The sequence below is a fragment of the Peromyscus eremicus genome, chromosome X, assembly GCF_949786415.1.
Source record: "Peromyscus eremicus chromosome X, PerEre_H2_v1, whole genome shotgun sequence".
Taxonomy (NCBI): domain Eukaryota; kingdom Metazoa; phylum Chordata; class Mammalia; order Rodentia; family Cricetidae; genus Peromyscus; species Peromyscus eremicus.
Genome location: NC_081439.1, coordinates 82,297,234 through 82,315,534, shown reverse-complemented (window position 1 = coordinate 82,315,534; position 18,301 = coordinate 82,297,234). Strand labels below are relative to the sequence as shown.

General features: G+C 41.0%; 2 pseudogenes; both read left to right on the top strand.

Moving 5' to 3' along the window:
• The first annotated feature begins 50 nt into the window (after positions 1-50).
• On the top strand, positions 51-5,591 carry LOC131900108 (lamina-associated polypeptide 2-like; annotated as a pseudogene).
• A 6,843-nt stretch (positions 5,592-12,434) lies between these two features.
• LOC131900107 (lamina-associated polypeptide 2-like) lies at positions 12,435-13,773 on the top strand (annotated as a pseudogene).
• The last annotated feature ends 4,528 nt before the right edge of the window (positions 13,774-18,301 follow it).

Here is an 18,301-nt window from a genome sequence, read left to right as displayed (position 1 = left end):
GGTAGCTTCCCATTCATGGTCATAGCAGCATTATCCATAATGGTCAAATGATGGAAACACCCATGTTCATGGACAGACAAGTATGGCATATCCACAGGATGGACTGTCATTTGGCCTTCAAAATTAAAGAATGTCTGCTAAATGAACCACTACACAGGTAAACCCTTTGAAAACATGCTATACAAAAGAAGCAAGACAGCAAAGGACAAACACACTATGATTCCACTTCTATTATGTACTCAGGAGCCAAATTCATATGAAATGGAGAGTAGAATGATGGATTTCAGTGTCTGCGGGAGGGAAAATAGGAAATTATATCAATGAGTACAGAATTCCAGTGATGTAAGATAAGTACTGGGGAAGAATGGTGGTGAGGGTTTCACAACAATGTGATTGTGTTTATTTGTGTATAGCTATTGAGGATTAAATCCAGGGCTTTGTCCTTCCCACTGACGGCCATCTCCAGGATAATATGGATGCATTTAATGTCACTGAAGAGTACTCCTGGAAATGAGTGAAATGGCAATTTCGAAGGCATTTATACTTCATAAATGAGAAATGAATAAAATTGACCATAGTATCAGAACTTGAGCTTTCCCCTGGGAGCATCCCATGCCAGCACCCAGGACACAAAGGAAAAGCTTGAATGATTCCAACTTCAGTGGCTGTACAAAGCCTCCCCTAGCTCCCAGCTCACACTCAAGGATGGGGACATCACAAACACATGGACAGATAGAGACAGACTTCCAGATAACTCTTTGTCTATCCCATTCACCCACCTCTCTCATTGGTTAGTAGTAATGCATCATTGATCATGAGAATTAACTACAGGTTTACTGTAAACAGCTTAGACCAATGGTTCTCAACCTGTGGGTCGTGAACCCTTTAGGGTCAAAGGACCCATTTACAGGGGTTGCAAATCAGATGTCCTGCATATCAGATATCTACATTATGATTCATAACAGTAGCAAAACTATAGTTGTGAAGTAGCAACAAAAATAATTTTATGCTTGTAGGTCACCACAACATGAGGGACTGTACTAAAGGGTCACAGCATTAGGAAGCTTGAGAACCACTGTCTTAGATGGTCTTTACTGAATTTTTTCTATGTATTATGTCTAAATTTTATTGTATTTTTTCCATAGTGTCTCATGTACACCAAACTGACCTTGCACTCGCCAAGTGCAGAGAATACAGGTGTGCATCAGCATGTCCACTTTTAATTTTTTCAATAATACTAATATTGAAAATAGTAATGCAGATTTTTTTGTTTTTTTCAAGGCAGGGTTTCTCTGTGTAGCTTTGGAGTCTGTCCTGGAACTTGATCTGTAGACCAGGCTGGACTCGAACTCACAGAGATCCACCTGCCTCTGCCTCCCCTGTGCTCTGATTAAAGGTGTGTGCCACCACTGCCCCACATGCAGTTGTTTTTGTGTTTTTTTAATTAAGCAATGTCCTGTCCAGCATCAATTATTCACTAAGACTAGGCAGTTAGAACCTTGGAAACTTCCTGAAATAAAAGAGAAAGCTTTTGATTAATTCCAGATTTTCCTACTAAACAGCCTCCCTGCAGGGTCGTTTCCCTGATTTACTTAACCTTCCTATACCCTGATCTTCAATGTGAATTTCATAAAAAGTGAAGCAGAGAGAAACAGGCTGGTAGTCTTTTTCCAAGGGACAGTTGAGAGCTACCCTGTGGGTGCTGGGAATTGAACCCGGGTCTACCAGAAGAGCAGCCACTGCTCCCAACTACTGAGCCATCTCTCTAGCCCGAAGAAGGTGCCTCAATTAAGAGTATTGGCTGTGCCGGGAGGTGGTGGTGCCTAGCACTAGGAGGCAGAGGCAGGTGGATCTGAGTTCGAGGCCAGCCTGTTCCACAGAGCGAGTTCCACAACAGACTCCAAAGCTACACAGAGAAAACCAGTCTTGAAAAGCCATTTAAAAAAGAAAAAGAACAAGAAGAAAAAGAAAAGAGAGCACTGTTTGCTCTTCCAAAGAGCCCAAGTTTTTTTGTTGGTTTGGTTCGTTGGTTGGTTTTGTTTCTTTATTTGTTTCTTTGTTATGAGACCGGGTTTCTCTGTGTAGTTTTGGTTCCTGTCCTGGATCTCGCTCTGTAGACCAGGGTGGACTCAAACTCACACAGATCACCTGGCTCTGTTTCCCTTAGTGCTGGGATTAAAGGCGTGTGCCACCACTGCCCCACATACAGTTTTTTTGGGGTTTTTTTTTTTAAGATTTATTTATTTATTATGTATACAGTGTTCTGCCTGCATATATGGCTGCAGGCCAGAAGGGGGCATCAGATCCTATTACAGATGGTTGTGAGCCACCATGTGCTTGCTGGGTATTGGACTCAGGGCCTTTGGAAGAACAGCCAGTACCCTTAACCTCTGAGCCATCTCTCCAGCCCACAGTAGTTTTTTTGTTGTTGTTGTTTGTTTTTGTTTTTTAATTAAGCAATGTCTTGGCTAGCATCAATTATTCACTAAGATTAGGCAGTTAGAACCTTGGAAACTTTCTGACATAAAAGACAAGGTTTTTGATTAAGTCCAGATTTTCCTACTAAGCAGCATCCCTGCAAGGTCGTTTCCCTGATTCACTTAACCTTCCTATACCCTGATCTTCATTGTGAATTTAGCAAAAAGTGAACTGGAGAGAGATGGGTGAGTAGTCTTTTTTCCCTTGGAAATGGCACAGTTGTGAGCTGCCATGTGGGTGCTGGGAATTGAACCCAGGTCTACCAGAAGAACAGCCACTGTTCCCAACCACTGACCCATCTCTCCAGCCCGCCAATGGATACTCAGTTAAGAGTATTGGCTGTGCCTGGTGGTGGTGGTGCCCAACACTTGGGAGGCAGAGGCAGGTGGATATCTGTGAGTTCGAGGCCAGCCTGGTCTACAGAGCAAGTTTCTGAGCAGACTCCAAAGCTAATCAGAGAAATCCGAAACACTCCCCTCCCCCCAAAAAGAAAGAAATTCCTGTTGCATCATTCTGTGAGGTTGAGGCCATCCTAGTTTACAGAGTGAGTTCCAGGCTAGCCAGGACTACACAGAGAACCCTGTTTAGAAAAATCAAACAAACCTTTGTGGTTCAGGATGTGGCTCCGTCGTGCTGATCTAATACCTGAGAGGAATACCAGTTTCTCAAATAAATCAGTGCTCTTTGTACCATCTTCTGTTTTTCATTTCGTTCTAACGATAGATTCATGCATTCTGGGCAAGTACACTATTGAGTGATAGCCTCCACCTGCATCATCATTTCCTGTTGGTCTTTTTTACTCATCTTTTTTTTAAAAAAACTGATAAAGTAACAAGTTTCCTTATGTCATGTCCATGAATACTTCTGTATTTATTGGGCTTTGTCCCCCCACCCCCACATCCCCACCTGTGACCTTGCTCTCCTCCTACAGCTCCTGTTCCCAGTGACCCCCTTCTGCTTTTCTCTTGCAGGTATTCTTGGTGTTAGGATTCTGTACATGTGCAGCTTGGCTCTAATGGCTTACAGCAGCAGCAGGTGCTGACGCAATCCCCACATTTAAAAAGCCGGATGTGAACCCCCACCCCCTCTTTCTGTTTTCTCTCTGCTCTGCTCTGCTCCCTCAAACATCTTTCTCTCTCACCAGGCCTGGTCCCCTTCTCCACACCCATTTTTCCCTCCTAATAAAGCTCTAAAAACTAACATTGGGTTCTTCCGTGGCCCATGACTCTTCCGATGACCAAGCAGCACCATATACCCATCTCTTGGGCCTTCTCTCCTCCTCAGTCCTCTCTTAGGCCCCCCCTTTTTCTTTCCACAGTCCCCTTTCTTCTTTCATGACAGGCACACACACACATACAAACTAAAATCTAAGATCTACATGTTAGAGAAAATGTGGTTTTGTCCTGAGACTTTTTTTCGGGGTAGGGACAGAAGGGGACACAGGGTTTCTCTATGTAGCCCTAGCTGTCCTCGAACTCACTCTCTATGTAGATCAGACTGGCTTTGAACTCACAGACATCCTACTGCCTCTGTTTCCCAAGTACTGAAATTAAAGATATGTGCCATGATGCCCAGATCAGACATAACAATTTCCAGTTCCATTCATTTTGCTGAAAAAAATCACAATTTTATATTTATATATAGCTGGAGAAAATTCTATTGTGTATACATATCAGCTTACATGTGTTTTTTCTCATAATCCACTTTTTGGATTTTTGTGTGTTTTTATATAATGGGAAGAGCAGTCTGTGTGTGGGGTTGTGTATGTGTGCCTATATGTGTCAATGGAGGCCAGAGAATTTAGATCCTGGACCTGGTTTTGCAAGTGGCTGTGGGCCAGCCACCCAATGTGGATTCAGGGAACTGAACTCTGATTGTCTGGGAGAGCAGGTATGTGCTCTTAAATGCTAAGTCATCTCTCTAGGCTCCATTTTCTGTTTATTGATGCTGTCTGTATTCATAATATTATACAAAACACTGGGCACAGTATGCCTTAACTCCCAGCATGACATCTAGGTATCATATTTACTAAGTGCCATTCCATACCTTTAATTAAATGCCAAGAACCAGTCATTAAAGACCAGTAATACTGAGAGTGACAAAATTTGCATGCATTTCAAATGAACATAGAAAATATGGATGCAATCGAATCATATCTCATGAAACTATACTGGCTTCAAGCAACAGAGCCTCAGTTGTCAGCAGGTTAACAGGACATTTCAAGCAAACAGTTCCTAGCAAAAAATGAGTGTTTGGGGAAATATTATTTTAAGGTGTGTTACTTTTGTTTATGTGCATTTGTTTAATTCTGTGAAGCTGTGTTACTGTGCCTGTCTAAAACAAATGATGGTCTAATAAAGAAGTGAATGGCCAATTGCTGGCAGGAGAAAGGATAGGTGGTGTTGGCAGGCAGAGAGAATAAAAAGAAGGGGAAATCTGGGAGGAGAGATCAATGAGCATGGGCAAGAGAGAGACACAGACAGAGAGGACACTAGGGACTAGTCACCCAGCCAACCAGCCACAGAGTAAGAGTAAGATTTACAGAAAAAAGAGAACGGGAAAAGCCCAGAGGCATAAGGGTGATGGGAATATTTGAAAAAAAAGCTGGCTAGAAACAAGTCAAGCTAAAGCCAGGCATTTATAATTAAGAATAAGCCCTGTGTGTGACTTATTGGGAGCTGGTTGGCAGGCCCCACAAAAGAGCAAAAACAAACAACACCATTAAGTGCTAAAGTAAAGAAGAGCAGAAAGGGATATTCTTAAGGAGCTGTTCCCCTAGGAAGCATCTGTGCCTAGAGGAATTAATGCTAGTTGCTGCAGACCAACCAAAGGGGCTGCAGGCCAGCCACTAGAACTCAGATGATTCCAGGATGGGGCAATCATTCTCATCTAAATATGTCCCTAAGTAGGTTCCCTTGGCAGATGTCAGGTCAGAGAAAACAGAGAAGGGATGCTCCATTCCCATGTGGATAACAGTGCTGCTGTTCGTTTTTGAAGAAGTGGATATTGTTGTTGGTGTTGGTGTTGTTTTCTTTTGAGGCAATCAAGCTATGGAAACCAACCAAGGAAATCTCTTCTCTACTTTTCTTCAAAATGCTAAAGTATCTGGCTGAAGATACCATGTTGAACAATATTATTTTAAGGGGTGTTACTTTGTTTCTGTTGCATTTGTTTAACTCTGTGAAGTTGTGTTACTGTGCCTAACACACCTGATGGTCTCCTACAGAACTGAGCAGCCAATGGTGAGGCAGGAGAAAGAATAGGTGGGACAGGCAGGCAGAGAGAATAAACAGAAGGAGAAACCAGGGAAGAGGGATTTGAAAAGGAGGAGCCAGAGCAGAAGGAGGACTCCAGCGTCAACCACTCAGCTACACAGCAAGACACAGAGGAAGAGTAAGGTTTACAGAATCTAGAGAACAGGGAAGGTCCAGAGGCAAAAGAAAGATGGGATAACTTAAGTTAAGGAAGGCTGGCTAGAAACTAAGCCTAGCTAAGGCCGGGCATTTTTAATTAAGAATAAGCCTCTTTGTGTGATGTATTTGGGAGCTGGGTGGTGTGCCTCCAAAGAACCAAAAGAGTAAAATACCAACAACTTCATTTTGGAATATTCAGCTTGACCTCCTGTTTTTATTAACTATGTGGGAAAACATTTGTGTCCACTTACTGACTGAATAACTACAATTGTGATTTCACCTCAATAAAGTTAGTGTGGCAAAGAAAAGTAAACAAGATGTATACATGGACTTTGTTTAATTTTCGGACCATGGAGATCACAATGTGCTATATGAATAATCTTTCCTAGCACTGGAACTGTTTTGTAGGCTTTATTTTTAATGTGGACATCTTATTTCACCACATTGTTTTTGTACTTGGAAAATAAGGCAAAACGTGGTGATGTAATGTGAAGCTGCACATCCAATACTTGGAATTTTTACAGAAAAGATTTATGACTTATTCTCTGCTGAGTAAAACTGTTGTGGAATGATGTTCAATGGGTCAAGTGGGTGTGTTTCCTGTAATGCAGGTGTTTGTTGTTCATGCAAGGTACAGCAATAAGCTCTTCTGTGACTTCTGATAATGGTGGTATTGCTCTTGCAGCCCTATCACACTACATCCTGAAATACTTTTCATATCATGAAAGTCCTACTGCCTTCAGACCCATTTAAATACACTCGATTTTCGGCAGGGATCTTTTAGGGCAGCATATATGACTCTTTCACAGAACTATACCAGGCTGTCCATATTTGAGAACACTGCTAATTAGCTTTAAGACTGTCATTGGAATCTTGGACTTTTTAGTTACAGTAAAGCCTTTTTCCTGACAATGCATCTCACTATCAAAATATTTTGAGATAAAAAAGTGTGAGGTGTGCTGGTTAAGAAATTAGAAAGTAACACTGCTCCTCTGTTCCACTTGGATTCATTGTTGCGTCATCTTGTATTACCAAAATATATATGTAATTTTGGAGAGGTTTTTTTTTTTTTTTTTTTTTTTTGGTTTTTTGGGGGGATTGTTTCGTTTTGGTTTGGAGAGGGATGTTGAAGTTTTTGTTTGATTTAACCCTATGCTTTCTGATTTGATTTGATTCAAAAAAACAAACATTTGCTTTGAATTACACACAAACACACACACACAAACACACACACACACCCCCACACACTCACAAAATCCTATGTCCTCTAATAAGGACAATGAAGACATCTGCCATCTGGTGGTCAGAATCAAAATTGCAGTTCTGAAAGGCTCTGATGCTGAAGCTTTTCAAACAGGAAAGGGGAAAGGTGGGGCTTAGAGTCATGACATAAACCACCAGATCTTTCTAGAATGTACAACCCACTGGGAGCGATTCTCTAAACACACGATTTTCTACTGTCTCTAAGCCCCAAACTAGATATTCACTTCCTGCCTGAACTGAAGAGAAAACTGCATGATCATTTTGGAAGAAGTTTGAGACAGAAACACACCCGAAGATACACTACAAAAAAAGAATTGTTTTCATCTAAATATACTTTGCTCAACGAGTCAATGTATTATGTACCACTTCCAAAATATAATAGATGTACGTGATTTTTGTCATTTGAGTTACATTTTTAGTTTTACATTTTAAAATGATTTTATTTATTTATTTATTTATTTATATATTTATTTATTTGGGGCAGGGGTGTAGACGTTGATGTAACCGTGTTTCAGTGAATGAGTTTAGAGGTCAGAGAACAACCAGCATGAGTCCGTCCCTTCCCTTCACCCTATGGGTGCTGTAGGAGCCCAGATCTTTGTGCTCCCACATAAGCTCTAGTGGAATCTAAAATGTTAAACAACACATGGGGTTGTCCTTCAAAGGAATGCACAGCCCTGTTGTCTGCCCAGAAGGCTGGCAATGGACTTGGCTAATAGCCTGGTTACCTTTACACTGTCTGTGTGTCCGAGAACACACGAAACCCTCCCCCAGACTCCTATTGTAAACTTGTTTTTCTCAGTCAGTTTATAGAACCTGTGTTTGAATCAACAGTGGCTCCTTAGTCGTGTTGAACCGAACTCACTTTTGCCTCCCTCAGACCATTACTCTGCTGGCAGTGGTGGTCTCAGAGACACCCTCCCACACCCACATCCGCAACTCAAGGTTCCAGAGATCAAACTCATGTCATGCTGCTTAGCCATCTCCCTCCCTCCATATTTCTATCTTAATATATTTTCCTAATTACAAGTTTTCCAGAAAGACAAAAAGAGATGTATGTGTAAACTGAACCCTGTGTGTCTCCTCTGCCTGACCCTCACTCTCTGACTCAAATATATCCACTGAAAATAGATGTGTGCACTTCAGACCTGATTTTTTTCGAGTGCAGTTTAAATACAAAGGAAAGCACTTAGCTAAAATACATATTATCCAAAATCCTAATCACTGCATACTTACTCGTTCACATTCTGCCTATTTCACTGACCATCATAGCTCTTCACATTACATTTATAAAGGACTAGTGCCTAATAGGCACAAAATATTGCGTTCTCTTTTAAATACAGGATCTCTTGTAACCCAGGGTGGCCTTGAACTGCCTATGTTGTTGAAGATGGCCTTGAAATCAGAATCCTCCTGCCTCCACATCTTGAGTGCTGAGATAACAAATATGCATCTCTGAGCCCAGCTCCAAGTATTGCTTGAATTCACCTATCTCTTAGTAAGCCAGTTTGCCAAACATTCTGCAGATATAAACTCCATATAGTTTACAAATAGTCTATTTTGTCACCTAACTTTTGACTTTTTCCTGCCATCCACAGTACTTCCTTAACTGTTTTCTGTATCTGGATTAAAATGATTACTTTCTCACAGTGTCTCCCGTAGACCAAACTGATCTTGAACTCCCGGTCCTGCTGACTCTCTCTAACAAGTGCTGAAAAGACAGGCGTGCAACACCATGTCATTTTAATGTTTTCAATAATATTCACTTTAAACCTTCCTATATAAAATAACGAACAGTTTATTTTAAGATGCATAATGTATAGCATCTACTAAGATAGCTATTATATAAAAACAAAATGTGTTGATGGAGATATGAAGACAGTGGGACACATTGTATTGTCGATGTAAACACAAATGGTGCAGCCTCTTTAGAAAACAGTAGAGCAGCCCTTCAAAAATTAGACATTGAACTAACCCGTGATCCAGTAATTCACCTTCTAGGCATGTACTGAAAAGAAATGAGAGCAGAGATTCAAATGGGGTAGCTTCCCATTCATGGTCATAGCAGCATTATCCATAATGGTCAAATGATGGAAACACCCATGTTCATGGACAGACAAGTATGGCATATCCACAGGATGGACTGTCATTTGGCCTTCAAAATTAAAGAATGTCTGCTAAATGAACCACTACACAGGTAAACCCTGTGAAAACATCCTAAACAAAAGAAGCAAGACAGCAAAGGACAAACACACTATGATTCCACTTCTATTATGTACTCAGGAGCCAAATTCATATGAAATGGAGAGTAGAATGATGGATTTCAGTGTCTGCGGGAGGGAAAATAGGAAATTATATCAATGAGTACAGAATTCCAGTGATGTAAGATAAGTACTGGGGAAGAATGGTGGTGAGGGTTTCACAACAATGTGATTGTGTTTATTTGTGTATAGCTATTGAGGATTAAATCCAGGGCTTTGTCCTTCCCACTGACGGCCATCTCCAGGATAATGTGGATGCATTTAATGCCCCTGAAGGGTACTCCTGGAAATGAGTGAAATGGCAATTTCGAAGGCATTTATACTTCATAAATGAGAAATGAATAAAATTGACCATAGTATCAGAACTTGAGCTTTCCCCTGGGAGCATCCCATGCCAGCACCCAGGACACAAAGGAAAAGCTTGAATGATTCCAACTTCAGTGGCTGTACAAAGCCTCCCCTAGCTCCCAGCTCACACTCAAGGATGGGGACATCACAAACACATGGACAGATAGAGACAGACTTCCAGATAACTCTTTGTCTATCCCATTCACCCACCTCTCTGCATTGATTACTGGGAATGCATCATTGATCATGAGAATTAACTACAGGTTTACTGTAAACAGCTTAGACCAATGGTTCTCAACCTGTGGGTCGTGAACCCTTTAGGGTCAAAGGACCCATTTACAGGGGTTGCAAATCAGATGTCCTGCATATCAGATATCTACATTATGATTCATAACAGTAGCAAAACTATAGTTGTGAAGTAGCAACAAAAATAATTTTATGCTTGTAGGTCACCACAACATGAGGGACTGTACTAAAGGGTCACAGCATTAGGAAGCTTGAGAACCACTGTCTTAGATGGTCTTTACTGAATTTTTTCTATGTATTATGTCTAAATTTTATTGTATTTTTTCCATAGTGTCTCATGTACACCAAACTGACCTTGCACTCGCCAAGTGCAGAGAATACAGGTGTGCATCAGCATGTCCACTTTTAATTTTTTCAATAATACTAATATTGAAAATAGTAATGCAGATTTTTTTGTTTTTTTCAAGGCAGGGTTTCTCTGTGTAGCTTTGGAGTCTGTCCTGGAACTTGATCTGTAGACCAGGCTGGACTCGAACTCACAGAGATCCACCTGCCTCTGCCTCCCCTGTGCTCTGATTAAAGGTGTGTGCCACCACTGCCCCACATGCAGTTGTTTTTGTGTTTTTTTAATTAAGCAATGTCCCATCCAGCATCAATTATTCACTAAGACTAGGCAGTTAGAACCTTGGAAACTTCCTGACATAAAAGAGAAAGCTTTTGATTAATTCCAGATTTTCCTACTAAGCAGCATCCCTGCAAGGTCGTTTCCCTGATTCACTTAACCTTCCTATACCCTGATCTTCATTGTGAATTTAGCAAAAAGTGAACTGAAGAGAGGTAGGTCAGTAGTCTTTTTTTCCTTGGAAACGGGACAGTTGTGAGCTGCTATGTGGGTGCTGGGAATTGAACCCAGGTCTACCAGAAGAACAGCCACTGTTCCCAACCACTGACCCATCTCTCCAGCCCGCCAATAGCGTTTCAGTCAAGAGTATTGGCTGTGCCTGGTGGTGATGGTGCCCAGCACTTGGGAGGCAGAGGCAGTTGGATATCTCTGAGTTCGAGGCCAGCATGGTCTACAGAGCAAATTTCTGAACAGGCTCCAAAGCTAAACTGAGAAAACCTCCTCCCAAAAAGAACGAAATTCCTGTTGCATCATTCTGTGAGTTTGAGGCCATCCTAGTTTACAGAGTGAGTTCCAGGCAGGCTAGGGCTACTACACACAGAAACCGTGTTTAGAAAAATCAAACAAACCTTTGTGGTTCAGGATGTGGCTCCGTGGTGCTGCTCTCATACCTGAGAGGAATACCAGTATCTCAAATAAATCAGTGCTCTTTGTACCATCTTCTGTTTTTCATTTCGTTCTAACGATAGATTCATGCATTCTGGGCAAGTACACTATTGAGTGATAGCCTCCACCTGCATCATCATTTCCTGTTGGTCTTTTTTATTCATCTTTTTTTAAAAAAAAACTGATAAGTAACAAGTTTCCTTATGTCATGTCCATGAATACTTTTGTATTTATTGGGCTTTGTCCCCCCACCCCCACATCCCCACCCCCGACCTTGCTCTCCTCCTACAGCTCCTGTTCCCAGTGACCCCCTTCTGCTTTTCTGTTGCAGGTATTCTTGGTGTTAGGATTCTGTACATGTGCAGCTTGGCTCTAATGGCTTACAGCAGCAGCAGGTGCTGACACAATCCCCACCTTTAAAAAGCCGGATATGAACCCCCACCCCCTCTTTCTGTTTTCTCTCTGCTCTGCTCTGCTCCCTCAAACATCTTTATCTCTCACCAGGCCTGGTCCCCTTCTCCACACCCATTTTTCCCTCCTAATAAAGCTCTAAAAACTAACATTGGGTTCTTCTGTGGCCCATGACTCTTCCGATGACCAACCAGCACTATATACCCATCTCTTGGGCTTTCTCTCCTCCTCCGTCCTCTCTTAGGCCCCCCTTTTCTCTTTCCACAGTCCTCTTTCTTCTTTCATGACAGGCACACACACACATACAAACTAAAATCTAAGATCTACATATTAGAGAAAATGTGGTTTTGTCCTGAGACTTTTTTGGGGGCGTAGGGACAGAAGGGGACACAGGGTTTCTCTATGTAGATCTAGCTGTCCTGGAACTCACTCTCTATGTAGATCACACTGGCTTTGAACTCACAGACATTCTACTGCCTCTGTTTTCCAAGTTCTGAAATTAAACATATGTGCCATGATGCCCAGATCAGACATAACAATTTCTAGTTCCATTCATTTTGCTGAAAAAAATCACAATTTTATATTTATATATAGCTGGAGAAAATTCTATTGTGTATACATATCAGCTTACATGTGGTTTTTCTCATAATCCACTTTTTGGATTTTTGTTTTGTTTTTATATAATGGGGGAGCAGTCTTTGTGTGGGGTTGTGTATGTGTGCCTATATGTGTCAGTGGAGGCCAGAGAATTTAGATCCTGGACTTGGATTTGCAAGTGGCTGTGGGCCAGCCACCCAATGTGGATTCGGGAAACTGAACTCTGATTGTCTGGGAGAGCAGGTATGTGCTCTTAAATGCTAAGTCATCTCTCTAGGCTCCATTTTCTGTTTATTGAAGCTGTCTGTATTCATAATATTATACAAAACACTGGGCACAGTATGCCTTAACTCCCAGCATGACATCTAGGTATCATATTTACTAAGTGCCATATCATACCTTTAATTAAATGCCAAGAACCAAACATTAAAGCCTAGTAATACTGAGAGTGACAAAATTTGCATGCATTTCAAATGAACGTAGAAAATTTGGATGCAATCGAATCATATCTCATGAAACTATACTGGCTTCAAGCAACAGAGCCTCAGTTGTCAGCAGGTTAACAAGACATTTCAAGCAAACAGTTCCTAGGAAAAAATGAGTGTTTGGGGAAATATTATCTTAAGGTGTGTTACTTTTGTTTATGTGCATTTGTTTAATTCTGTGAAGTTGTGTTACTATGCCTGTCTAAAACAAATGATGGTCTAATAAAGAAGTGAATGGCCAATAGTTAGGCAAGAGAAAGGGTAGGTGGGGCTGGCAGGCAGAGAGAATAAACGGAAGGGGAAACCTAGGAGGAGAGATCAATGAGTATGGGCAAGAGAGAGAGAGACAGAGACAGAGAGGACACTAGGGACTAGTCACCCAGCCAACCAGCCACAGAGTAAGAGTAAGATTTACAGAAATAAGAGAACGGGAAAAGCCCAGAGGCATAAGGGTGATGGGAATATTTGAAAAAAAAAGCTGGCTAGAAACAAGTCAAGCTAAAGCCGGGCATTTATAATTAAGAATAAGCCCTGTGTGTGACTTATTGGGAGCTGGTTGGCAGGCCCCACAAAAGAGCAAAAACAAGCAACACCATTAAGTGCTAAAGTAAAGAAGAGCAGAAAGGGATATTCTTAAGGAGCTGTTCCCCTTGGAAGCATCGGTGCCTACAGGAATTAATGCTAGTTGCTGCAGACCAACCAAAGGGGCTGCAGGCCAGCCACTAGAACTTGGATGATTCCAGGATGGGGCAATCATTCTCATCTAAATATGTCCCTAAGTAGGTTCCCTTGGCAGATGTCAGGTCAGAGAAAACAGAGAAGGGATCCTCCATTCCCATGTGGATAACAGTGCTGCTGTTTGTTGTTGAAGAAGTGGATATTGTTGTTGGTGTTGGTGTTGTTTTCTTTTAAGCCTATCAAGCTATGGAAACCAAGGAAATCTCTTCTCTACTTTTCTTCAAAATGCTAAAGTATCTGGCTGAAGATACCATGTTGAAGAATATTATTTTAAGGTGTGTTACTTTGTTTCTGTTGCATTTGTTTAACACTGTGAAGTTGTGTTACTGTGCCTAACACACCTGATGGTCTCATACAGAACTGAGCAGCCAATGGTGAGGCAGGAGAAAGGATAGTTGGGGCTGGCAGGCAGAGAGAATAAACAGAAGGAGAAATCAGGGAAGAGGGAATTGAAAAGGAGGAGCCAGAGTGGAAGGAGGATTCCAGGTTCAGCCACTCAGCTACACAGCAAGACACAGAGGAAGAGTAAGGTTTACAGAATCTAGAGAACAGGGAAGGTCCAGAGGCAAAAAAAAAAGATGGGATAACTTAAGTTAAGGAAAGCTGGCTAGAAACTAAGCCTAGCTAAGGCCAGGCATTTATAATTAAGAATAAGCATCTGTGTGTGATTTATTTGGGAGCTGGGTGGTGGGCCTCCAAAGAGCCAAAATAGTAAAATACCAACAACATCATTTTGGCATATTCAACTTGACCTCCTGTTTTTATTAACTATGTGGGAAAACATTTGTGTCCACTTACTGAACGAAGAACTACAATTGTGAATTCACCTCAATAAAGTTAGTGTGGCAAAGAAAAGTAAACAAGATGTATACATGGACTTTGTTTAAATTTTTGGACCATGGAGATCACAATGTTCTATATGAATAATCTTTCCTAGCACTGGAACTGTTTTGTAGGCTTTATTTTTAATGTGGACATCTTATTTCACCACATTGTGTTTTGTACTTGGAAAATAAGGCAAAACATGGTGATGTAATGTGAAGCTGCACATCCAATACTTGGAATTTTTACAGAAAAGATTTATGACTTATTCTCTGCTGAGTAAAACTGTTGTGGAATGATGTTCAATGGGTCATGTGGTTGTGTTTCCTGTAATGCAGGTGTTTGTTGTTCATGCAAGGTACAGCAATAAGCTCTTCTGTGACTTCTGATAATGGTGGTATTGCTCTTGCAGCCCTATCATACTACATCCTGAAATACTTTTCATATCATGAAAGTCCTACTTTCCTCAGACCCATTTAAGTCACTCGATTTTCGGCAGGGATCTTTTAGGGCAGCGTATATGACTCTTTCACAGAACTATACCAGGCTGTCCATATTTGAGAACACTGCTAATTAGCTTTAAGACTGTCATTGGAATCTTGGACTTTTTAGTTACATTAAAGCCTTTTTCCTGTCAATGCATCTCACTATCAAAATATTTTGAGATAAAAAAGTGTGAGGTGTGCTTGTTTAGAAACTAACACTGCTCCTCCATTCCACTTGGATTCATTGTTGCGTCATCGTCTATTACCAAAATATGTATGTAATTTTGGAGAGGTTTTTTTTTTATTTTTGGTTTTTTGGGGGGATTGTTTTGTTTTGGTTTGGGGAGGGATGTTGAAGTTTTTGTTTGTTTTAACCCTGTGTTTTCTGATTTGATTTGATTCAAAAAAACAAACATTTGCTTTGAATTACACACAAACACACACACACACACACACACACACACACACACACACACACACACAGGCACACTCACAAAATCCTATGTCCTCTAGTAAGGACAATGAAGATATCTGCCATCTGGTGGTCAGAATCAAAATTGCAGTTCTGAAAGGCTCTGATCCTGAAGCTTTTCAAACAGGAAAGGGGAAAGGTGGGGCTTAGAGTCCTCACATAAGCCAGATCTTTCTAGAATGTACAACCCAATGGCAGCGATTCTCTAAACACACGATTTTTTACTGTCTCTAAGCCCCAAACTAGATATTCACTTCCTGCCTGAACTGAAGAGAAAACTGCATGATTATTTTGGAAGAAGTTTGAGACAGAAACACACCCAAAGATACACTACAAAAAAAGAATTGTTTTCATCTAAATATACTTTGCTCAACGAGTCAATGTATTATGTACCACTACCAAAATATAATTGATGTACATGATTTTTGTCAGTTGAGTTACATTTTTAGTTTTACATTTTAAAATGATTTTATTTATTTATTTATTATTTATTTATTTATTTATTTGGGGCGGGGGTGTAGACGTTGATGTAACCATGCTTCAGTGAATGTGTTTAGAGGTCAGAGAACAACCAGCATGAGTCCCTCCCTTCCTTTCACCCTATGGGTGCTGTAGGAGACCAGATCTTTGTGCTCCCACATAAGCTCTAGTGGAATCTAAAATGTTAAACAACACATGGGGTTGTCCTTCAAAGGAATTCACAGCCTGTTGTCTGCCCAGAAGGCTGGCAATGGACTTGGCTAATAGCCTGGTTACCTTTACACTGTCTGTGTGTCCAAGAACACACGAAACCCTCCCCCAGACTCCTATTGTGAACTTGTTTTTCTCAGTCAGTTTATAGAACCTGTGTTTGAATCAACAGTGGCTCCTTAGTCGTGTTGAACCGAACTTCCTTTGCCTACCTCAGACCATTACTCTGCTGGCAGTGGTGGTCTCACAGACACCCTCCCAAACCCACATCCCAACCTCAAGGTTCCAGAGATCAAACTCATGTCATGCTGCTTAGCCATCTCCCTCCCTCCATATTTCTATCTTAATATATTTTCCTAATTACAAGTTTTCCAGAAAGACAAAAAGAGATGTATGTGTAAACTGAACCCTGTGTGTCTCCTCTGCCTGACCCTCACCCTCTGACCCAGATATATCCACTGAAAATAGATGTGTGTACTTCAGACGTGTCTTTCCGAGTGCAGTTTAAATACAAAGGAAAGCACTTAGCTAAAATACATATTATCCAAAATCCTAATCACTGCATACTTATTCGTTCACATTCTGCCTATTTCACTGACCATCATAGCTCTTCACATTACATTTCTAAAGGACTAGTGCCATTAGCACAAAATACTGCTTTCTCTTTTAAATACAGGATCTCTTGTAACCCAGGGTGGCCTTGAACTGCCTATGTTGTTGAAGATGGCCTTGAAATCAGAATCCTCCTGCCTCCACATCTTGAGTGCTAAGATAACAAATATGCATCTCTGAGCCCAGCTCCAAGTATTGCTTGAACTCACCTATCTCTTAGTAAGCCAGTTTGCCAAACAATCTGCAGATATAAACTCCATATAGTTTACAAATAGTCTATTTTGTCACCTAACTTTTGACTGTTTTCCTGCCATCCACAGTACTTCCTTAACTGTTTCCTGTATCTGGATTAAAATGATTACTTTCTCACAATGTCTCCCGTAGACCAAACTGATCTTGAACTCCCGGTCCTGCTGCCTCTCTCTAACAAGTGCTGAGAAGACAGGCATGCAACACCATGTCATTTTAATGTTTTCAATAACATTAACATTAATCCTTCCTATACAAAATAACGAACAGTTTATTTTAAGATGCATAATGTATAGCATCTACTAAGATAGCTATTATATAACAACAAAATGTGTTGATGGAGATATGAAGACAGTGGGACACATTGTATTGTCGATGTAAACACAAATGGTGCAGCCTCTTTAGAAAACAATAGAGCAGCCCTTCAAAAATTAGACATAGAACTAACCCATGATCCAGTAATTCACCTTCTAGGCATGTACTGAAAAGAAATGAGAGCAGAGATTCAAATGGGGTAGCTTCCCATTCATGGTCATCGCAGCATTATCCATAATGGTCAAATGATGGAAACACCCATGTTCATGGACAGAGTAGTATGGCATATCCACAGGATGGACTGTCATTTGGACTTCAAAATTAAAGAATGTCTGCTAAATGCACCACTACACAGGTAAACCCTTTGAAAACATGCTAAACAAAAGAAGCAAGACAGCAAAGGACAAACACACTATGATTCCACTTCTATTATGTACTCAGGAGCCAAATTCATATGAAATGGAGAGTAGAATGATGGATTTCAGGGTCTGCGGGAGGGAAAATAGGAAATTATATCAATGAGTACAGAATTCCAGTGATGTAAGATAAGTACTGGGGAAGAATGGTGGTGAGGATTTCACAACAATGTGATTGTGTTTATTTGTGTATAGCTATTGAGGATTAAATCCAGGGCTTTGTCCTTCCCACTGACGGCCATCTCCAGGATAATGTGAATGCATTTAATGCCCCTGAAGGGTATTCCTGGAAATGAGTGAAATGGCAATTTCGAAGGCATTTATACTTCATAAATGAGAAATGAATAAAATTGAGCATAGTATCAGAACTTGAGCTTTCCCCTGGGAGTATCCCATGCCAGCACCCAGGACACAAAGGAAAAGCTTGAATGATTCCAACTTCAGTGGCTGTACAAAGCCTCCCCTAGCTCCCAGCTCACACTCAAGGATGGGGACATCACAAACACATGGACAGATAGAGACAGACTTCCAGATAACTCTTTGTCTATCCCATTCACCCACCTCTCTGCATTGATTAGTGGGAATGCATCATTGATCATGAGAATTAACCACAGGTTTACTGTGAACAGCTTAGATCAAGGGTTCTCAATCTGTGGTTCGTGACCCCTCTAGGGTCAAAGGACCCATTTACAGGGGTTGCAAATCAGATGTC